The following is a 6,000-nucleotide window of genomic DNA, read 5'->3' as shown; positions in this document are numbered from 1 at the left end:
TGCATTATTGCCACTAGCCAGATCAGTCTGACAGACTAAAGTTATCAGTTATTGTAACACTGCTACATATGAGCCAAATGAAATATAAAAATGTACAGTAGTTTTAGCTAAGTGGTCTTTCTCTTTCTCAAATGCATATGCCAACAGGCCATACACAGTCAATGATAGCAGTACCTCTATGTTTAAAAATAAAGCCTCCACACATTTAAGAGAAATCAATAAATGAAATTCTTTATTAAAAAGAAATTAGACAATACAGTTTAAAAGCTAAATAAATGGAAAAACAAACTGCGCAATGAAATACAAATATTTTTAAAGAACAGATGTCACTGGAAAAAATCTATTTTAGTTAGCTATTTCTACAATATCTGTATCTAAAGATTTATTGATATATGGCTGCCTCTACAAAAAGTAAAAGGTAAAAGAAAATAGAAATAAACCCTGTATTTCAGGCAGTGTTGGTAAAAACAAATGCAAGCAGAACTGAAAAAGAATCAAGTGAAAATGACTGTCAGTTACCAGAATTCCTAGGAGAGGGTCATTCTGTTTAACACCTGCATGGATGAGCTATGATGACTCATCACTGGCAAATATACAGTTAGCATAGTTCTTCCAAACCTGTTTCCCTTTCAGTGACTCCATGGCACATCTCTGTCCATCAAAAGTTTCTAGGAAAAGTCCCCAGCTGGATGAAGTAATAAACTGACTGATAAACAGTGTTTAATTCAGCCTTGCACAACATATATGTGTGTATTTGATTGTTCTCTTCATAAAAAAAGTTCAGGATTCTTTTATATTATACTTTCTAGTTTGTCTAGCTGTTCAGTAAACAATGAAAATTGAGAGTGATGGAGAGAAAGAGAGAGAGAGACAGAAAGAGAGAGAATCCACGCTAAAGACAATAGGAGAGACTGCCATCAGCTATTCACTGAAGAGCATTGTCTCGCACATCAATTGATATAACAAATATGTATCTATTATTTCCTGAATTATAAGAAATGCTTCATAGAAAGTGTAAGAGAAGCATGCAATACTGATTTTCTATACATGAATTACCAACGGTAGCAGACTACATTTTACAAATGTGTCTTTACACGTTTTACTCTTGACATTTAAAAAATAGCGACAAATGGATTAGTGTTTGCTTACATATGCTTGCATGTGATTTTTTTCAATGTGTTATGGATGCCTTCATTGAATAAAAATGGTCTATGTTTTTTCTCCTGTATATCATTCTTACCAGGACTGGTCCTAATTCCACAGGTGCAATGATTTATATCCCAGGTATCCTAATGATACTGACGTAAGTGAGTGATATTTCTCAGACTGTGTGGCATTTAGTGCTTCAGGTTCGTTGTGTCCTCGTATTCAAATGGCATTGATTGTGGGGGAGAGAATGAATGAGGGAGGATCTCAGGACTTAATATTTTTTAGCATACCTTCTTTTCTTTTTCTTGTAAATTTACATCTTTTAATCAAATTCTCCACAATTGACGACTACGGGTTACTCTTTTGAGATTTTAGAAGATGGGCTGCAGGAGAAATACGCATGTCCTTATGTTTTACACTTTGAGAACTAAGCTGAAAAATAAAACAGATTGCATAATTCAGTCATAGCTTTCTGTGTATCTGCCTTTGACAGAATTAAACTGATGAGCAGATAACTGAGATTCAGCTTGGCTGGTACTTCAGAACCAGTGTCATTGGTAAAGGATCATTAGCTGACAATGAAGCATGCCGGGAAGTAGTCTTATGCTATACTGAATTATGACATACCAGAAAGTAGTCTTATGCTATACTGAGAATAAAAACCACTTGGCACAACAGGACCCGGAAGCACGTAAACAAAGGCTTTCAAAATAAGCAGATGAAGAAATCAAACAGCTGCTAGGTCTCCAAAAAGATCCTTTAATATGACAAGGCAAAGTAAAAATCCACAATATCTTCCAAACGCTTTCACTCGACCACTTGCGAGCTTTTTCAAGGCAAAAAACATTGCTGGAAGTTCATTCACATTAAATACTTCCAGAATCATCACATGACTTCCTGTGAACCTTTCCCAACAGGAAAATCACCATATAAGGAAATTCTAAAATGCATTCTTATTATCATTAAAAATAATTCATTTTCTAAAAATCTTGGTAACTAGATACCATATTAAACATAAAATCAAATCAAACTGTTAAAATGTGGCAAAAAACAATTCTGCAAAATATTTTTATAATCACAAATAAATGCAGTAACCCCTTTACCCTCGGGGGTAAAATCAAAACTCCAAATTGAAACCTGGAGTTTCTGAATAGCATTGTAAAACATTTCTATCCTAAGTTTCAAATATATAACATGACATTCCATATATCTTATTATAAGATTTTGTAAATTCAAAAATGAGTAAAACAATAAATGTCATGTTGTACCAAACTGTGTTATAAACGGGCTTGCCTCAATTTCAGAACACTACTAATGCTGAGGATGTCATTCAGACCTGGGTATCTAGTAGCGTCTAACGAGCTGCCAAAATAGCTCACGGTATTCTAATTTTGACTCCCAACTGCCCCCTCTTATATCCGGTTGTACCTGTTCCAAAACCATAAACTTTATGTTCATGTCCTTACATGTCAAAGAGTGTTTATAAAAGGCATTACTTTCCTTCCTTACATTGATGTCATTGAAGTGTTCATAAACCCTTCTCCTAAACACTCTTTCAGTTTTCCCAATGTAAAAACCATGGCACGTGCCACAGCATCCAAGATAGACTACCCCCTTAGATCCACAATTAAAATGTTTGTTAGCGTGGAACTTGAATCTTCTAGAGGGAAGGTAGAAGGACCCGAATTCAGCATAGCGTGGCATTGCTTGCACATCCCACATGGATAAGTGCCTAATTTCTTTCTATTCTGATTCTGTGGATCCTCTAACCTAATTTCTAAAAGTTCTTTCAAATTCTTGCCCCCTTTCCTAACAAAAGAGGGGAAACTGGGCATAGAATCCTTAAGATCTTCCTGAAGTCTGAGAATGGGCCAATATTTTTTAATAATCTTCTCGATCTGATCTGAGTTGTTAGAGAAAGTATGTATAAAACTATTTTTTGACTGTGAAATGTCTTTTGAAGGGTTTGGTAACCTCTCATTAATACCCACCCCCAATAAAGGGGGATATTTATTAGCCCTCTTCTCGGAAATTTCTGTAACAGTGCTTCTACCAGGGCTTCCGGATATTGCTTTTCATTAAAGAATCTCTTTAAAATGGAAACTTCCTCATTGAAAAGTTTGTCCGTGCTGGACATTCGTGAAGCCCTAATTAGTTGACCCTTCACTATCGCCTTCTTTTGATAGAAGGGATGTCCACTGTGATAATTTAGGAATGCATTTGAAAAAGAGACAAACAGATGGAAGTTGATTATCTAAACGAATGTATTAATGTACAGAGAATTCCTAAGGGCTTGAGGTTTTTTAAGTTCCCTAACAACGTACAATATGGTTCTGTCTTATATGACCAGCTTTGTGAAATTTTCAACAAAGCAGGTTTGGACATGTTAAAATGTATGGTGATGGACTATGAGAAAAAAATGACTGTTTTGTTAAAAGATTTAGATGAGCTTAACGTAAATATGTTAAAAGATGAAACTTTTAGCTCAGTTAAGAGGGACTATGACAAGTTGTTTAGTGATGTAGACCAGCATTGTTCTAGGGTACTTAATCAAAAAATTAGGAAATTAGAGAGAGACTTAACTGACTTAACTGACTTAACTGAATCCCCTCCCAATTATAAAAGGAAGAAGTAACAACAACACTACTGAAAATGTCTTTCATGAAAGGGGTGAAAGTAATAGGCAAGGGGAACCTATAGGGGGAGGAAACGAGAATCTCAGAAGAAGTGAGAGAATATCACAGAAGAACAGGAATCCGTCTACTCAGGATTTTTATTATCCCCAGAGGAGAGGGAGGGGGCACAGGGAACAACACAACAGTTGGAACCATTCAACAAACTAGTTTTAGGATCTATAGTTGATGAGGACAGTAGTACCATATTATTTCAAGGTAAATAAATTAAATATAGGAAAGGCAATTTTACTATTTTTAATTACACTGACCTATCAATAACGGACAATTTTTCTAGTTTACTTTCCAAGGGTTTTCATTATGTTCCCCTTAGGCCTTCCCCCATAGTTACAACCTTGATTGATTTAAAGCTTTTCATGAGGCAGCTTAATTTTAATTTATTGTTCAAAGATGAATGAAACTTAGAAAGGACCCTCACAAGAAAAAGCACCTTTAACCCCCCGGTTCACCCCACCATCAAAATTTTTGAGGAGTTAGTTGAGACTGACATTAGGAAACTTAAGGAGAAAGATCATTGTGAAACATCTGACAACATTACTGAGGATGAGTTGACTCTAATTAAAAATCTTAAAATGGAGGGTGTAGGGTTATGAAACCAGACAAGGGGGGAGGGGCCGTCTTGATGTACAACTGGGATTATGAGGCTGCCTTGCACGGTGTTACAGGATACCGATCAATATGAACTTGTCTCAAAAAATGAGATTAATATAGCTCAAGCTAAAATAAATTATTCATTATATGACTATTTAATGCAGAATGCTATTAATGAGAAGTTATATAACTACTTATTAGTAAAATACCCAAGGTTGCCCAGATTTTTGGAATTCCAAAGACACATAAGAATTTGAACCCCCTTAAATTTAGACCTATAGTTTCAGGAGGTGGAAGTGTCACAGAACCCTTAGCTAAATTTATCGACTTCTCCTTAAAACAACATGTAGAGAAAATTAAACACATATGTAAGGATTCATGGGACTACCTAAAGGGAGTGGATCAGAGTTTATTTTTACCTGAGATGTTTATGGTCACTGTTGATGTAGTCAATTTATTCCCTAGTATTCCACACAACACGGGCCTGGAGTGGTTAGGTACTTACTTATCTAAAGAAGTCCAACTGGGGGCCAAGTTCATTAACTTAATTTTGGAATTTATGGATTTAGTTTTAGAAAATAACTTCATTCATTTTAAGGGAGAATTTTATCGTCAGAAAAAAGGTGTAGCAATGGGTGCCTCTTGTGCTTCCATGTACGCAAATCTGGTATTATACCAATGGGAAAAGAAATACATTTTTACTAGTACATGGTATCAGGACATCTTGTACTATAGGAGATTTCTGGATGACATCTCCTTTATGTAGATTGGAGACGAAGGAAGTTTAATGGAATTTATGGATTACATCAACATGACCACCACATTTTTTAGGTTCACCTATAAGATCAGTAAACATCAACTTGATTATTTAGACATTTCATTGGTTAAGGACTATTCAAATATGTGTTTCCAGTCTAAGATTTACAGGAAAAGCACTTTTTCAAATGCATTCCTAAATTATCACAGTGGACATCCCTTCTATCAAAAGAAGGCGATAGTGAAGGTCAACTAATTAGGGCTTCACGAATGTCCAGCACGGACAAACTTTTCATTGAGGAAGTTTCCATTTTAAAGAGATTCTTTAATGAAAAGCAATATTCGGAAGCCCTGGTAGAAGCACTAGTTACAGAAATTTCCAAGAAGAGGGCTAATAAATATCCCCCTTTATTGGGGGTGGGTATTAATGAGAGGTTACCAAACCCTTCAAAAGACATTTCACAGTCAAAAAATAGTTTTATACATACTTTCTCTAACAACTCAGATCAGATCGAGAAGATTATTAAAAAATATTGGCCCATTCTCAGACTTCAGGAAGATCTTAAGGATTCTATGCCCAGTTTTCCCTCTTTTGTTAGGAAAAGGGGCAAGAATTTGAAAGAACTTTTAGAAATTAGGTTAGAGGATCCACAGAATCAGAAAAGAAAGAAATTAGGCACTTATCCATGTGGGATGTGCAAGCAATGCCACGCTATGCTGAATTCGGGGTCCTTCTACCTTCCCTCTAGAAGATTCAAGTTCCACGCTAATAAACATTTTAATTGTGGATCTAAGGGGGTAGTCTATCTTG

This window comes from Protopterus annectens, chromosome 2.part0 (genome assembly GCF_019279795.1).
Source record: "Protopterus annectens isolate FY-2018-M chromosome 2.part0, PAN1.0, whole genome shotgun sequence".
NCBI lineage: Eukaryota > Metazoa > Chordata > Ceratodontiformes > Protopteridae > Protopterus > Protopterus annectens.
The sequence above is the reverse complement of the archived record's forward strand: the minus strand, read 5'-3'. Positions refer to the sequence as shown.